Source organism: Ostrea edulis, chromosome 7 (assembly GCF_947568905.1).
Source record: "Ostrea edulis chromosome 7, xbOstEdul1.1, whole genome shotgun sequence".
Lineage (NCBI taxonomy): Eukaryota > Metazoa > Mollusca > Bivalvia > Ostreida > Ostreidae > Ostrea > Ostrea edulis.
This window is the reverse complement of record NC_079170.1, coordinates 3,058,374-3,077,518: the sequence shown is the minus strand read 5'-3', so window position 1 is coordinate 3,077,518 and position 19,145 is coordinate 3,058,374. Positions and strand designations below refer to the sequence as shown.

Sequence of the window (19,145 nt, the reverse complement as noted above, 5' to 3'; positions counted from 1 at the left end):
GGTTTTTTTTACAATCTGATTAGAATAAGATCCCCGATCCGCTCTTTGTTTTCATATTGTCTCTACAACATAAAAACAAAGGAGCAGATGGAGGATCTCATTTTCATCAGATTAATTGGGATTTATAGGTTATAGACTTTGCATGGGAAAATATGACGACCGAGTTTTCGTCCGCGACAAAAAAACGAGGTTGTCATATTTCCCATACAAAGTCTATAACCTTTATATTATATACTTTCAATTTCATTTAGAAACTAACAATAATTTTATTTTTAGCAATAACTTTATCAGTTTAACTGAGTAAAAGATGAAAAACACGAACAATTTGAAAATTAACGGCGTAGAAATTTGATTGTGGCGTAATGTTTGCGGACCCTCGTGTGATATATGCCCGCAAACTTTTAAAGAAAAAAGAAGAGATGAAATTGAAAGTATATAATAATGTTAGTTATTACCCACAAATAAAACAATTTCTAGTCATTACAGTCGGAAGACCCTCCAGAGGCTATGAATCTTGAATTCTTCAAAATTTTCTTCAGGAGAAATGAAAATACACGAAACTTGATTAATGAAGTCAGTAGGAAATGACATACAAGCAAAGTATTTGAAGTGTAAAAAAAAAAAAGAAAAAGTGACAAGGGAAGTGTAAAGTCCCCCCCCCCCCCCCGAATTAGGACTTTGGAGTATCAGAAGGATATCCTACGCGGTTTTTTTAATTATAATTATATTTTTTTGCTTGTCAAGTCAAAATGTGTTTAACACAGGCATTTGTTTCATACATGAGTCCCCCCTCCTTAATAATACCAGCCTGTGGTGTTTAAGGTGGATTTCGTTGGTGCCCCTCACTAGTTTTAGCCCAGCTACGCCACTGCCTATTGTGTTAAATTATCAAAACGCTGCACTGTCATATCACAGTAAATGCATGCAGTACACCTGCTATCACCGTGTAGAAACGTACTAGTAGAGTAAAGTGTATCACCTTCTCTCTCTCTCTCTCTCTATCTCTCTCTCTCTCTCTCTCTCTCTCTCTCTCTCTCTCTCTCTCTCTCTGTGTGTGTGTGTGTGTGTGTGTGTGTGTGTTCGCGCACTATGCCGACACTTACGACACGTATAAGGTTACACACGAGCAACCTACGACATTTTCAGAACCTACGACACAAAAGTGTGTCGTAGGTTTGGAGACCCCTTGAAATCGGAATTTTTCATCGTGTTTTACCCAGAAAATACAAAATTTTGTATAGTGTGAGTTTCCGGGTTACACACGACTTTTGTTACACACAACACCGAGCCATAATGGGGTGCTTACACACTTTGCATCCTTGCCACATTCTCGCGCATGCGCAAATTCAACTTCCTAAGGAAACGAGGTCGAGTGGATGACAATGCAAATGTAAGTGTTTTTGTTTATTTAATTGAATATAAGTAGTCAATTAATGATTTAAAATTGATATTTTTGTTCCCGTCCGTTTAGTTTGAATACATTGGGGTATGTGATGTATCGTTATTCTGCAGTAATGGTGAGAAAAAGTAAGTTGACCTTTGACACGACTAAGATACAATTAGATGCGTGTAAGCTTAAATAGTTCAATGGTTTTCATTTTCTGTATGTTTTTGTGTTTGTTTTATATCATCATGATTATCTTCAGTATTTTGGTTTATCATTGATTTGACAAAATGTTTTACAAATACAGAATCAAGGAATAGTTAGAATTTCCTCTTCAATACAATATCGGTGTACACGTTTTTTTTTAGACATATGAACATCGTTAAAAGCAACAATTCTCTAAATATTAAATGAGAATTGAATTATTATACACAGTATATTTGTCATTCTTTGATGAATATGCGTATCTTAATGTATAACATTGATATATAACAAACTGACGAACAACTGGAATTTCCTCTTTAGAATATTCTATCTTAGCTTGGCAAAATATTTTCAATATTTTCAAAGATATAAACCCCGTTTCAAAGCGACAATATCAAAGAAAATTAAACAAGTACATAGCTCCAAAAAATTGGGTCTTTATTACCACTATTTTTGGATATTATTAACTGGTAACCGGTGGATAGCTCCAGCCTCTTTCCCCTTAATAAGGAAGGTGTGGTCAAGCGCGGTTAAACAAGTTCTTGGGGAAAATATTGTTTACCTTATTTTAAGAAATTGTTTAGATTTCATTTTGTTCCAACATCGACCAGTTGCAAAGATTTTGGGTGAATTTATCTGATGGTTGACTTTACGCCATGGCTATAAACAACTTTATATAATATGTTGATTTATAGGCGTTGAAAGAAATTTCCAAATAAAGGGTGTTGAAATCAAATGGGACAAGGACATTTAAAGTATGTGCGGTTCAAGTGTCTCTCATCAATATGAATAGAATGAAAAATAAAGTAATTTGTCCCAAAATGAAGTCCCCCCCCCCCCCTTTCTTCTCTCCAACCCCATCCCCATTTGTGCATGCAGCTAGATCCAGTGTTTTCATACCAGACCAAATTCATGTTAAATTATCAATGTTTGTCCTGTTAAGAAGATATACTTTTTAAGTAAATGGAAACTCCAATCTAGTTCACTGAATTTATGAAAAGGCAAGAGCAGATCCGGATTTCTCTCTCTCTCTCTCTCTCTCAGAGTGTTGCCAAATCGGTGTAACTTACATTAAAAAAAATAAAGGGGTTTCGGTCAAGGGCTACCGCTATTTTTAGAGCGACCCTGAACACTAGCGACAGCGATCACCGCTACACCGGCACCAGAACATGTACAGACTGTTCAATCGAGTGGGGAAGATCCCCAGGGCTTTTTGTAAATTTCATATAAAGTTGCAGAAATGACATTTTTTATCTTTGTTTATTTTTTTACTTATTCAATTGTAAGAAATCAGATACTATTTATATGTATTTCTAAAAATAAAATTGAAAAAAAAAATAATAAATCCATTACGAGATTCGAACTGGGTACATGTTATCGTGAGTTTCATAGACATCTCTAACGATTACGTAACAGTGTTTTAATCTTCACACTCTTGTTATTTCACACTCTCAAATAAATGAAGTTATGTAAATCAATTTTGTGTAGCCTATGTTTCAAAATATTATCTGTATTTTGCACCATTTACAAATGTAAAATAGTATTGTTAAAAATTCAGAAGTTTTTGAATTTGTCAGCACTTGGAGATTATTTTTCTCGTGCCGTAGACCGACTGAAGAAGAAAAAAAAGGGGTCAGATTATTTTCTTAGTGCTGTGTTTAAAGTTATGTATTAGTAAGTATAAAATGAGGATATCATTGTTTATAGACATCAGTCAGTGCTGCATATACATGTATTACCATTGTCTGTCTGTCTGTTTACCAGTATTTACAGGTATCTGAATTTTTAATCAGCTGTTAATCTGTAAATGGATACAAATAGAAAAATGGGAGGGGGGATGCATATAGATAGATATATAGTGTATTTATCATCTATTTATAGAGATAGAGTTTTTTCCTTTTATTTATTTATATATATATTTATTGATTAAAATACCTGTGCAGTATAATGAGTATTGCCCATGTCTGTTGTAGGGGTAGTGGTAAAATAGTATGATATACATGTATGTATGATATTTTAATAATATTAACAATGAACCTACATTGTAATATTTTTGCCATAGTGTGTATATGAATTCTAGGTATCAGGACAACTCGCCCCCAAGACAACTCGCCCTCAAGACAACTCACCCCTCATCGGGACAACTCGCCCCTAAGACAACCCGCCCTCAAGACAACTCGCCCCCTCTTCGGGACAACTCGCCCCCTCTCTTGAGATAATTCGCTCCTACATATCATACATGTTTACAATTATTATTTTTGGTCTAAATCCAAGAGGTGTATTACCAAAAATTAATGAATTTCTTATAGATAGTATATGCATCACAGACAATAAGACGTGTTCACATTAACACCGAACTTCATGTCTTTTTATGCAAGACGAAAGATTTTAGTGGAAATCCAGTGTTTGGGTTCAGTAAATTCATCATCACTTTTATGTACATGTAAAATATATAATTTCAGCGGAAACAAGTTAGCGTTTGGTATAGGGAGAGTATTAGCTTGGTCTACAGCTGACGTAGTATAATTATCAATAATCTGCGTCTGTTGTTAAATCTAATTGTTTCATTTCCCCCAAGCTGTTATAAATTTACTTCAAACGTTATGAGTTACTCATCATCAGAGTTCTTTACACTTTGAAATTGCCGCGTAAAAAGAATCACACTGCGTAAAAAGAATCAGTAAAGCAAAGCCGTTATAAAATTTCTAAAATGGGAATTTTATTTTTCAACGGGTATTAGTTGAGAAATGCATTAAAAGATAATTACATGTATCAGAATATTCATGCTTCACCTTTACACTTATGTATACTATATCGATAAAAGAAACACCCACACCCTCAAAATTTCCTCAGTATTAGAGACATTTAATCAATTACCTGAAGATCAGTAAATATAATTTTCCTTGCCAATTGATTTATGAAAAATTTAACTTTTTCTGAAATGCAATAATTAAATATATGTATAATTCTATTAGAATTTACCATTCGTGTTAAAGTATGAAAGAAAAAGACGTATCTTTATAATTGTAATTGTAATTAAAAGATTTATATAGCGCCCTATCAACATTAGTTCTCTAAAGCGCTTTACAAATGTGAAAGAAAAGATAATATAAAATCGATGTGCACATACATGTGAATAAAATATTCATAGTGTCAGAATTAAAATGCATAAATATTATTATTAATATATAGCGATATGATATGATTACCCTAATAACATATGAAACAATTTAAAACAACCCTTAGGAATAATTAAATACATAACAAGGACATAGGCATAATAACAAACAGCAGGGTTTTTTTTTGGGGGGGGGGGGGGGGGTGTTTGTTTTTTGTTAACAGCACTGTAAGAGCTGTATGTAAGAGCACTAAGTATATAAAAATAATCACAAATTAAAAGCTAATTTAACGAGATGCATTCTGAGGTCCACTTTAAAATTAGACAATGAAGTACATTGTCTGAGTTTAAAAGGCAGAGAATTCCAGAGACTCGATGCAGCTTTGTCCAAATGTCGATCCCCATATGTTTTCGTACGTGTCCGAGGTACCTGGAGAAGATGCAGAGATTCGGATCTTAGTGATCGTGTGGGATTGTAAACTGTAAGGATATCCTTTATGTAAACTGGAGATAGGTTGTTGGGAGATTTGAAAGTATGAAGGAAGTATCTTATATTGAATTCTGTACTCAACTGGGAACCAGTGAAGATCTATTAGAACAGGAGTAATATGGTCGGATTTTTTTGAGCGTGTTATTAATCTTGCAGCTGTGTTTTGTGCCCTCTGAAGTTTGCTGGTGTGTTTAGAATGAACACCATAAAGCAATGCATTTCCGTAATCTAATCTGGATGTAACTAGCGAGTTTACTAGAGTTTTACATGCTTCATCATTGATAAATGTTAAAAGTGTAAATAACACACACAAAATAAAAATAAAATGTGATAATATATTTATATATAATATTGGGGGCAGGGTTTGACACTAAGGCACGCCCGACCGACCGAGACTACTAAATGATAGGTCTGGTTGGGTAAAATGTTTATTTACTAGTCCGACTGGTCGTGTTAAAAATATGAACAAATTTAAGAAACTTTACTTTAAATCATAAGATATTTTATTCATAAAAAAAATAACTGTAAAGAGTTTGCGAGCAATTTAATGAACCGCATGATGACATAATCTCTATCTTTAGTTCTAATAAGTCGCGGTCGTAAGTGATGTTCTACGACATCTACACATTGTTAATGTGTGTAAAGTTATGTTTTGGTTAAATAGAATTATTGAATTCACTTTCATTAAAAAAAACACCAAAACAGTTCATTTGAATTGAATATAAAAAAGTGTTTATTAAACATATGTGCGGGAATGTCTATATAATCAAATATGAAATCTCGTCCTCAATGAAAGCAAAAGATGTCTCAAGAAAGAAAAAAAAGGAAAATGTTGGGAAGAAACAAAGCAGCTAGGGCTTATGAAATAGAAATTAAAAAAAAAATATTGAGGTCAATTTATTCTAAATGGATTAAAGAATTTCCGTGCCGGTAAAAATTTAATGAAACTGAAAATAGGGTTGAAAGTAAAAGCATCAAATTGAATGACGAGATTAAAGATTTTTTTGAGACAATTAAAGGCATTTTAGTTCAAACTTAACGTTTTTGATTTAAATTAAGTACATGTATTTAGATATGGAGAATCTTATAAGATTTTTTTCTGGAACGTTGGTCAGGGCTAGTGGATGTAAGGTCAGGTCTAGCAAAAATCATTTTAAGTAGCCCGATTGGTCTAGTGCCCCAAAAAGTTAATGTCAAACCCTGGGGGGCGAGTGTCTCAAGAGAAGGGGGCGACTTGTCCTGAGAGAGGGCGAGTTGTCCTAAGAGGGGGCGAGTTGTCTTGGGGGCGAGTTGTCCAGCATTCGAATTCTATTGGTATCAATTATATAGTAGGCCTAGTAAGAATACTATTCTACTTCTATTCAGTAGAAATAGAGCAACAAATACAAGAATATTTAAGCTTACATTTATGTATAGTAGTCTGGTACCTCTAAATATATTAAGTTGAGTGTTCATAATATGTTAAAAATTCAGATCATGATGTTTATTTACATGTCAGAGGGCATAAACATGCACCATACTTTTCATGAAGCACCAACACTCTTCATGAAGTATGCTGGCGTAAAGCGCAGCAGTTCAGGGTACCTGTAAAGTGCGAAACGAAACGAAATATACCGAAATGAAACGAAATCCACCGAAACGAAATGAAATATGTCGAAAGGAAACGAAACCCACCGAAACGAAACGAAACCTACCTAAGCGAAATGAAACAAATTGTATAACCAAACTCTTTTAATTATAATAATTAAAAATGGCATCTTAGGCCCCTGTGAAAGTTACCACATATCAATAAAATTCGCCTCCCCTTTGATGTAGGCCTTCGGCTTAACTGATATAATTAAAAGAGATCGGTTATACAATCTGTTTCGTTTCGGTAGATTTCGTTTCGTTTCGGCGGATTTCGTTTCGTTTCGATTTCGTTTCGCACTTTACAGGTACCCAGCAGTTCATGCCCTTAAATACTTTAAAAAATTAAACTTATTTCTTAAATATGCATACATGTATTTGTACTTTAATAATCCATGTTTAGGAAATATTTTCATGTTATATATGTTAATCATATGTGTCACCATGCAATGTTAGATTGAAAAATAATATAAATACATGTGTATATGCAAGCTAATGTTTCATTAGATTCTTTGCATTTGATTTTAATGTCAAGTTTCTTTTTCATAGTTGACGCAACAGATTATGAGATACAGATGAAACATGCAGGGAACCATGTAAATGATTCTGAAAGTGGCTACCCAGGTGCTGTTTAAGGAAGCTTGTAATAGGAGTGGAAAACCACCCAAAAACTATGTGTCTCAAAATGCCAGTAGAGACATAGAAAGAAGAGAGGAACTAGCTGGGATATCATTATGAAGAACCTAACCTCCTTGGAGTCAAGTATGTGACAAATTATTCATATAAATAATCATCCATGTCACCATGAGATCGAAATTAACTTTTTAACCACAAGAAATTTTAGGTACTGTATTCTTTTCCTACTAGGCTCCAATTCGAAATTTAACCAGCATTTTTCTATCGATTGCTTTTTTTCAGGAATTTAATAAACTAAGCACCCCTTTTATCAAAATAAATGAGAAGAAAGTGCAATATCAAAAACAAGATTGGAATTTCTTTCCTTAAACATTTTTAAATGAATTATCAGGCAATGTATCATTGGTGGGGGTCATAGGGAACATCTATGCAGCATTTACTCACTATCCAGAGGTCCTCCACCTACAATTTACAGCATTATGTGGCTTGAACCTTAAGACTTAGTGTGTATTTAATTCTCTCTCTCTCTATCTATCTATCTATATATATATATATATATATTTCTATTTACTCAATCCTGTGTGTAATCATGCTTAGCAACTATCCAGTATGTTTCTGTGTAACATATTCTCAGCCATGCGGATGTTTTTCGTTAGATGTCATTTTTTTCCCGACGAGTGAGGGGAAACCATCCCCTTACGAAACAGCCTGTAGAGAAATAAATGTTATGTGATTGAACTCCATCTGATCATCAATTTATATATATATATATATATATATATATATATATATATATATATATATATATAATCCAAATAGAAAGAGTTGATATCACACAGTCAAAATAATTAAATAAAAAAGCAGGAAAATATGCAGTTCCAAAATATATTCAAATCGCTAGTGCTTTCTGGATTTTAACATCCATCCTCAGGTGAATACAAATATTGAATACAAAGTTGTTTATCTTATATTGTTTTATATGTATATCTAAAACATTTGGAGATTTCATCACAGTGGCTCATCACAAATTAACCCTCTCTCTTCTATATTTACATGGGGGGGGGGGGGGGGGGGGGGGGATCTGGTATCCCAATAATCACTCCTTCAAATTTCTATTATGTCTCCTTTATTTTACTGACATAAGATTTTACGACCCCTCTCAATCGATCAGAGAAAGACCATAGTTTGTAAAAATACTTAGAATATCTGTTCGCACCAACAATATATTTGAAGGAACAATGCATTTTCTATCGTTTTTAAAACCACAGGAACTTTTCATCAATCACTCAGAATGGAAGACAGACTTGCATTGGTCAGTTCAAGTTGCTCTTCAGTTAGGATGTGTGAGAGTAGTTTAAGCAAACATCCCCCCATTTAAGAAATTATGTCATTGTGCTTCTGCACAACTAATCATAATCTTACGTTCTAAGTTTTTGTAGTATATACCTGGAATATGTCAATATAATTCCATTTTTCTCATTCATAAGAGATTTACCAGTTATCTAAATATTACGTATGCAACTAATCAGAATGAAATGCTTGACGTGTGCATGTGTAGGTATTCATATTGTAAATCAACAGCAAAAAATCATTTTAATTTAATTACCCTTTAATAAGAAAGTTGTGGTCATTTCAGTACCAAAAAATGAAAGAAAGCAATGCACGTTATGTGCATATGTCAATCTGTAATTCTGTTGATGTCATCCAACAGGTATTTGTATCATGTACATATGATTAGCATAATTAGTTTGAATTTCATGTTTGCATCATATATAAGAACGCTGTGGAGATTTTGAAATTGTCTAATCAAAATTTAGCACAATTGTGCATGCACATGCTCAGGCTAGTAATTTTAGCCATACCAATTTGTAAGTGCCAAGACATACTAAAATCCTCAACTTCAGAAGAATTTAATGAAAAACATAAACATTATGGTCCTTGAAATATAGAAAAAATATAGAATCTTCAAAAGACAGGATATGCATATACTGAGTGTTGGCATTTTTGTATTACACCAATCTATATAGATACACATACTATCTACTATGCTGTGATATCAACTCATTCACTTTATTCATAAGAAAGTTACAGACATTTTAGTATTAAATCCAATCAAAATGAAATTTTGAATGCATGTGCAGATTGGTCATTTTGAACATGCAGATCAGTTAATAAATATCTTAAAAATATCTTAAAAATAAAAATCTTAAAAATTACAAGTCTTAATTAATAAATGCCTACAATATGAATATTAAACAATCTCAAAGAACAAGAAAAAATTTAGACTGATTCCCAAGTTAGTGTACCAAAATCCAATGCATGCACATTCAGACTAAAATACAGTGGAACCCCGTTATTACGTTCCCCCTTTATTACGTTAGTCCGCATATTACGTTGGAATTTCAAAGCACAAAACCATTTCTTAATAAACCTATATAAAATAGACCTCGTTATTACGTTGTCCCAAGATGCCGGGACTCGGTATTACGTTGTAAATATTCCGACAAAAACGTAATAAACCCCTAATTATTCAATAGTGATTCTCAAAATAATAAGCCATTCACACCTTGACTGCCTTAGGCAGTCACCACGTAAATTTCCTGGTCTGTTTGGGGATTAGAGACGCTTGACTGATCACGCTTCGATAGATCTAGCGACATCAATACAGGTGAATACCCCTTATAGAAGCCAGTGATAAACAATTAAATAATGTTTATTTAGAAATTGTACTCTATGAAATTTACTTCATTTTTCATATTTTGATAATCAAAGAAATAATTTCTCAACCACCTGCGTGTTCAGCATAGTGTGATTACCTTCGCTATTAAAACTCTATTCACGGACAGCTTTGGTACCAAACAAGAAAGACAAAATTTATCGTAGCAATGTTACAACCGCTTGGGTAACTGCTTGGACATAGGTGACTAAAGGTGTTCAATTAAAAAAATTGTTCGTTGTGTGGACATGCAGCTTGGGTGTTCGTAAATCTCGTCCATACATACACCAATCTATCGGCCGATTTGTGCACGGCATTTACCTCAGTGAATATTTTAAAATCCCTTGATGCGCACGTGATTTTAGTGCCATCATTTAGCGTTATAAATGAAATCTTCGTGCATCATTATATATTTTTTTTATGTGGATTGCGCTTAAATTGTTCTCCGTGCATGTTTATCGTTGGTGAGAAGTGTGCAAGTGTTGGGTATTGTGTGCGTTTTGTGTCTATAGTTTTGTTGTTTTTTGGGTGGGATTTTTTTTATTGTGTTGTGTATTGTGTAATTAGAGAACTTAATAAAAAAGATGTTTTGTTATTTTTTAATACGAATGTTGAATACGAACCGGAACGAGTTATTGAAAGAAATTTACATGAACGCATTGTTTTAAAGTTGAACAAAATGGCGGTCCAAACGAATGCAGAAAAAGCAACGTTTATCAAAACATCCTTATGTATCCTACACCGAAATAAAGAAAAGGGATAAGAACATGAAGAATTACGGACATTAAAGATAAGATGTAAATAAAACAAAGTATCATAGTCTTTTAAACAAAGAAACAGTAAAGATATATTCACACACCCCTTCACGGAGTACCAACGGACGATATACAATTTCCAAATGATATTTTTAACGGATTTAACTGGGAACGTTTATTACGTTGCCCCCGGTATTACGTTATTTTATCATGACAAAATGGAAAACGTAATAACGGGGTTCCACTGTACTATCTTTCTGCACATCCAAATGATATACATGTACGTACAATCATCTTAAAAAGATTGCATATAAAGGATCTCTTGTATAGTTATTGAGAACAGAGTATAACCTAAGTTCTGGGAACATAAATATAAGGAATCACTGTCTAGTTTGTCAGGGTATATGAGGTGATTAACAAATTAACATCAACTGAAAATATGAGAATTCATGCATAACAGCTTCACCATTTATATAGTTTGCATGCATGTATCATGTTCATGCTTTTATGGGATCTTTGTGAATTATGTCAAGGAATTGGATGATTTGAATATATTATAAAAGTGGCAAGAATGAAAATAACATGTTCTGCCATATTTTTGTTTTTGACAGTTTATTTTATTTTTCAATGCGTTGTTTTACACCAGTTTTATAACGTATGCAATGCAGTGTACACCAGTTTTGGACAAATGAAATTGGCCTTTAGTTTGCTTCATCAATATACAGACTCTATTTCAATTGATTATATATTAATAGTGAGTCTCATGCCAGTATAAGGCAGTATACATCTTTCTCACATAATCACTAGTGTGAGACCAACTCAACCCATGTGAGACAGCTAATAATACAAGATTTTTCTGTCTTACACTGCTAAGACATATCTTTGCTTGTGATGTACATATGTATGTCGTATATTTTCTGATTTACATTACACGATAAAGAAAAATAGTTTGTATTGTTTTCTTCAAATTTCAATTTGATATATATTATGTATAGCTTTTTTATGGACAACCTTGGGTTTTGTACTTTACACTTATATTGTAAACCATTTTCAGGTATGCTGAGATCTTCATACTGTGTAATTAATTTTTGCATATATTCAAAGAAGGATTTCAATAATTTTGAATTTTCTCAAAGCTCTTGAATTAAAATACTGAACTGATAAAATGTGAGAAAAATAACACTTTATTATTTGCTCATGTGGGATAGGGAAATTCCACCTCTGGAACAAGATTCACTGCTTAAGACTCAGCAAAGTCTCGTCCTAGACTGCAAATCTTGTCCCCTCTGTGGAATTTCCCTATCTCCCATTCATACGAATGAAGGATTCCATTTATCACACACATGCAATGCACACGTGATATCATGCCAATATACATATGCATTTATCACACATGTAGCAAGTTTCAATGTTAGAACACATCTGATATATGCAGTGAGTTTTATGTCAATATATATTTATCACACACATGCAGTGAGTTTCAGTGCCAGTACACATTTGCACACATGTAATGAGTTTCAGTGCCAGTACGCATTTATCACATGCGTGTAGTGAGTTTAAATGCCAGTACACATCACACACATGTAGTGAGTTTCAATGTCAGTACAGATCAATACACATGTAGTGAGTTTCAATGCCAGTACAGATTTACCACACACATGTAGTGAGTTTCAATGTCAATACAGATTTATCACACACATGTGAGTTTCAATGTCAATACATATTTATCACACACATATATTGAGTTTCAATGTCAATACAGATTTATCACACACATATATTGAGTGTCAATGTTAATACAGATTTATCACACACATGTAGTGAGTTTCAATGTCAATACAGATTTATCACACACATGTAGTGAGTTTCATTGTCAATACAGATTTTTCACACACTTAAACTGTTAAGTGAGTTTCAATGTCAATACAAAGTGATCAATTCTTTTGAGAAGCCTGTAGTAACCAACCATGTTGATATCCAAGAACTTTTTAACATTGTTATCTCTTTCTAAAATATTCAAAGTTTATATTTGGATTTCAAAAATCTTTTGTCTCTCAATCAACACATTGAAATTTGGTTTAAAGCATGTTGAATTTAGTTTCACAATCTTGATATGATTTAATTGTGATGATTTCAAAAATAACATTCCTACTCACCACCCTGCACCTCAGAAATTAAAATGTAACTTAGAAATAATGAATGCATTTAAAAAAAAAAAAGATTTAAAAACATTCAATATTTAAAATGATTGGACCAGTATTTCCTAATGTGAAATAATGTTAACGTGTACTGTGTTGTGCGGCGTGAAGACAAAATGTTAGGTAATAAAATAAGGTTATATTTAACAAGGAAAAAGTTTTTGAACAGGTATTGACCATATATTACACAGATAAGTTAAATAGGCAACTTAATTAATAAATTTCAAATGATTAGGTCACTAAAGATCATTTTGGAAAGATCAAGGTCACTCAACATGTACCTTATATAGAAAAGAACCTTTATTTCAAAAGTTATATATCATTGTGCAAGTCATTTGTTACATGAAGTAGTTCAACTTCATTGGTTAGATGCAGTTTGGGGAAGCAATTACTAATATTCTTGTTATTGGATTTCACTCAAATAGAGACATCAACACTTGCCCGAGTCCCCACATACACAGGGTGGAAGTAACTTGTTTATGTGTTTGGAAAACGCGATATGTATATTACATATTTAAAGTTCATTTACATTTTGTTAATAGTAACTTACAGCAGTACAAAAATTTTAAAGCTTTATCTCTTCAATGTTGTAGACTATATTCAGAGGGAATGCAGATACTGAGGCACCCTAGCTCATCTAGGAAGTCGGGAAGAAAAAAGCGAGGTATTTGTATGTCATAATTTGTATTATATTTTGTTATTCCCAAGCAAATGAAGTTTAGGAGGGTATATTAGAATCGCCATGTCTGTCTGTTGGTCTGTCTGTCTGTCGATTTGTCTGTAGGCATAATTTTGGCTGTACTCATTTTAGGAGACTAGCTAATGGAATTTTCTTAAAATGTGTACACTCTCTCAAATCATAAAGACATATAAAAATCTGCACCTAGGGTTTTCATAATGATTGGACAAAGTTTACTTAATTTAGATCATTTTGTTGTTTCTTTGAAATTAGAAAAATTTTGAGCCTTGTTTGCTTTAACTTAAGGGTATGTCCTGACCTTAGCAGAGGGTCATTTGGACAAGATTACAGATATTTTTATGCCCCCTAGATCAAAGATCGGGGGGGGGGGGGATATTGTTTTTGTCCTGTCTGTCATTCTGTCTGAAACTTTAACCTTGCTAATAACCTTTGAACAGTAAGAGCTAGAGCTTTGATATTTCACATGAGTATTCCTTATGACAAGACCTTTCCGTGGGTACTAAACCTTTTGACCTTGACATTTGACCTACTTTTTGAGAAAAAATTGACATTGGTCATAACTTCTAAATGGTAAATATTAGAGCTTTCATATTGTACATGAGCATTTCTTGTGACAAGATCTTTCTACTGGTACCAAGATATTTGTCCTTTTGACCTTGGCCATCTTCAGAATTGGCCATTATCGGGTGCATTTGTGTTTCACAAACACATCTTGTTTGTCCTTGCCATAAATTGCAAGATGAGATAAACAGGAGAATAATATACTAGGTGCAGAGGTTGCTTGTGTTCAAAGAATGTGCAACAACCAGCATCAGATGATAATCATTTGGACAAGCTAGGTCAAGGTTTCTGGGTGTGCAATGCAAAATTCTTCTCTATAATGTAATTTTATTATGAAATAACTTCAGAAAATTATACAAGATTAATTAAAATATGATCAAAGAAATGTCATCACCCTGAACACAAGTCATTCAGACAAGTTTAGGGGCACAGTTTAGGAGTTTCAGATTATGAAGTCTTAGAAATGTTAATATTCTAAGTTAGAGGTGCATGGAGAAGTCATACTTGACACAGAGGCTGCTTATAGCCAAGAAGTATGTCATAAACCTTATGCCCAGGTTATTTGTAGAGGGTCATGATCACATGACTCAAAAGTCAAAAGTTCTTTAGGCTGCACCAATTTAATGCTGGGATTTTGGACAGTCATATTTTTCTGTTACTCTACTCAAAGTTTACTCATGACCAGACTTTTGGACCAATGTCATTTTGGGAAGGTCAGGCTCACTCAGAATATACACCTTATATATAAGGAAAAGTGCCTTATTTCATTAGTTTTTAAACAAGTATGGATCATAAATCGTGCAGATAGGTAATAGGCAAATGGCTTTCAGACAAAGGTCACTCAAGGTCATTTTGTAAAGGTCAACATCACTCAACATATACCTTATATATGATAAAGAAACCTTCATTCCAACAATATATCAACATTTATTGAGCATTGTGTGAATCATTTGTTATTTGAAATAGTTCATTCAGGTGAGATGTATTTTGGGGAGCATACATCAGTTTTATCAATATTCTTATTTTATATTAAATATCTATTGGTAGTTTAATAAAGGTTTAGGATAGAACATTTAAAAAATATATTATTGATTTGAAATCATTTACTTTAAGTTATGGTAAATGATAGAGAAAATGAGTTGGACAATCTTTCAAGAAACTGTTGTACAACTGTTTCAAGTGATATGTACTGTCCATTCTTTATTACAGCCAATGTTCAGTGCCACACTTGGACCACTGCAGAAAAGGCAGCTTTGTAAAGACAATTTGAGACTTTCATCAAACTAGGAAAAACTCTGGCTCAGGTTGACTGTCTAAAATCCATTTGGAAGGAGAAATCGCTGTCCAGTTTAACATGGTGTCGTGGAAAGTTTGCTGTTAAAAATATTACTTCCTGGCAGAGGTGTTACAAAGAGTTAATCCAATTTTTATGCCCCCTCCATTTGAACGAGAGGGGACGTATATATTGTTTTACATGACTAATTCGGTCTGTAGAGCAAATCTTGTCTGCTCAATATCTAATGAATTCTTTTGCTTGACTGTTTCCAAACTTGGTACAATGATTGCCCCTAGATAGTGAATGAACCATATTAATTTACAGGTCACAGGGTCAAGGGTCAAACTGGACACAGTAAGATATTGTCTGTTCAATATCTTGAGAACGCTTTCCTGACAGACATCAAACTCGGTATACTGGTTTCTTTTAAGAAGTAGGTGGTTTCTTTTAAGAAGTAGATGGTTTCCTTTAAGAAGTATATGTCCCATATTCATTTTGAAGTCACAAGGACAAAGGTCAAACTGTACATAATAAAATATTGTCCACTGAATATTTAAAGAACCAACCCTTTACCTGACAGTTACTAAACTTGGTACAGCGGTTGCCCCTAGAGAGTAGATGACTCCTACTGATTTCCAGATCCCAAGGTTGAAGGTAAAATTGGACATAGTAAGATACCGTCTGTTCAATATTTGAGAACCATTCACTTGACAGACATCAAACTTGGTTCACTAATTTTCCTTAAGAATTAGATACCCCATGGATTTTGAGGTCACAAGGTCAAGGGTCAAACTGGACATGACAAGATATTGTCTGCTCAATATATTGAGGACTCTTTGCTTGACAGATATCAAATCAGGTACACTTGTTCTACCTAAGGAGTAGATGACTCCATTTGATTTTGAAGTCACAAGGTCAATGGTCAAAATGCTACGGACATAGGTATTGTCTACACAATATCTTGAGTTTGCGTTTCTTGACAGACATCAAACTTGGTACACTGACACATCATAAGTGTAGATATCTAGTATTCATTTTAAGGTCAATGGTCAAACTACTCTGGACATCAGATTTTGTCCATTCAGTATCTTGAGAACCCTTGTTTGACAAACATCAAACTTGGTAGTCTGGTGCCGCCTAAAGAATAGATGGCTCCCATTGGTTTTAAACTCTCAAGGTCAAAGGTCAGGACTCAAATAACTGGTTATTTGAAAATATCTGCTCAGTACCTTTAGAGATCACATATAATGGTTGCCTCTGACTAATAGATACATTGTAACTTTTGCTACAGACATTCTAAATGATCATTTTCAATATTGTAATATGGAGGGCATATATGTTTCTTAAATCTTTCTTGTAAATGGTTTTGATACTAGTTTTATATACAAGATGTATTATCAGCATTTGTCATTCATTGTACACCATACATTGGTTCATTCAAAATTGATAAATATATAATCAACAGCAGTACACATGAAATAATTCTCCATCTATATCTTGAATTGAACAAAAAGTTTAATGGTATTCCAAGGCCTTATATTCATGTGCGATTGAAAGACTGAATGAATATACTAAGATAATATAACAGTATTTAACTAAAACTAATTGCAGTTTAACACTAATGTACTTATAATGTAATTGATAGTACCATGCTCTTACTTGTAACTTGTTTTCATTTATATTCAATAGATATTTCAAGTTTGATAGCTAACTCAAATTTCAAATATGAATGAACATTAAGTGTCTGCTGTTTTAAGACTAAAGAATAGCTTTATTTACATCATATGAGGTTTTTTGAGCTAAATTGATCAGCTTTGTATGCTTATGAAATAAATATGTACACCTATATTTTGCAGTTGATTGTACTTTGCTTTAAAGAAGTCTTAAAATTGGTGTAGTTTTCATTAGGTTTGGACTTCGCAAGTGACAAATTGGATTAGGAGTATTTTTACTCAGTGTCTTCTCAAATACTAATGAAAAATCAAGACAATTTAATAGAGTCTTATAAATTCAGTATCTCTTGATAGATTGCTGAAAGAGTAGTACGAAAGAAAAATCCTGAACTCTGAACGATCAGATTCATGATGGATGCAGGGACACACAGTATTTTTAAAAGTCCTTGGTACAAGTTCTTCCTGTGACTTGAGCAGTGTCTGTATTCAGATATTTAAAAAAAAAAGATCTTTAAAGCACTGTAGTACACTGTCATATAACCAGGAATATTTCCTGTATGGTCACCTTTAAATGGCCTTTGGTGTCGTATTTCGACATAAAGGACATCCAGGATACAGACGCCTTTGAATGCAACATTGGTTATATTACAAGTGTGACTGATAAGGAGCGCCAAATTAACAAAAACTCAGATAAAAAGATCAGTTCAATTATTACCCGTAATAATCAATTGACGTGCGCATCAAATCAATCATTGTTCTCATCAATTGATTAGGTGTTCACATCAATTATTGCGCCCATATATTAAATAATGCGCGCTGCCCATCAATTCAATGTATGAGAGCAATAATGGGTTTGCTGCGCGCATTTATTTAACTGATGACTGCAATACTTCAGCGCGGCATGTGATTTTGAGCTCCGTATAATTGATTTAATAATCTCTTTAATTCAATTGAAAATATCTTAATTATTTACAACGATTTTTGTACAAGAAATTAATGAGCACATCAACTCTTATATAGAGAGAAACACTTCAATTAATATAATGAATTCAAGACAGATCTAATTAGATAGTTGTTGTATCTAGAAGAAGTATTGCATGCATCAATTGAATAAATATCAATTCAATTGAAGAGAGCAATAATTAAATTATTACACACAGTAATTGAATTGAAGCGCCAGTAATTGAATTAAAGCTTTTTTTAATTAAATTGTGGAGGGCATCAATTCAATTGTTGATATCAGTAATTCATTTGAAGAGAACAACAATTCAACTATAGCCTAATCAACTCATCAAAGTATTCAATGCTATAAAGAATTCAATCAATGCGCGCAATAATTCAGAATTGTAGATTTTAGTAATTATCTGAACATGTTTCATTGAATTGTTGCAAGCATCAAATGAATTGATGATATCTTCAAATAATTAAACTTATCTTGAATTTAGCTTCTTAGACTGAAAACCTTTTTCAAATCTTTTTAACATTAATTTCTGTTACAGAAGAGTATATTTTAGTTCAACTGACAAAACACTAGACAGCCCCTCTCTCTCTCTCTCTCTCTCTCTCTCTCTCTGATATGTATATAAATTCCCCAAAAAGTTGTTTTTTGAGAAGTGGTTGAAACACTTGAGTTCCCTTTTAATTCCTTCAATCAACCGCCAGACTAAATGTAGTGACTTTCATGTAATATATCAAGTTTATACACTCTGTAGTGAGTTTCCGGTGTGTGTTCACATGTGACATGGTGTCGTAGGTATCAGGTGAAAATTCAATTTTGTTAAAGACGGATTTTCTATATTTTAAGTATC

The 19,145-nt window shown here is 33.2% G+C and overlaps 1 long non-coding RNA gene across 2 annotated transcripts; it reads left to right on the top strand.

The window, feature by feature from the left end:
- The first annotated feature begins 1,096 nt into the window (after positions 1–1,096).
- Positions 1,097–17,512, top strand: LOC125660855 (uncharacterized). Of its 2 annotated transcripts, none has more exons than XR_008796480.1 (4): positions 1,097–3,262; positions 7,372–7,584; positions 13,721–13,791; positions 15,598–17,512. It is a non-coding gene; the product is annotated as an uncharacterized LOC125660855 (long non-coding RNA). The 2 variants fall into 2 exon arrangements; XR_008796479.1 differs by having other exon boundaries at positions 1,099–1,390.
- The last annotated feature ends 1,633 nt before the right edge of the window (positions 17,513–19,145 follow it).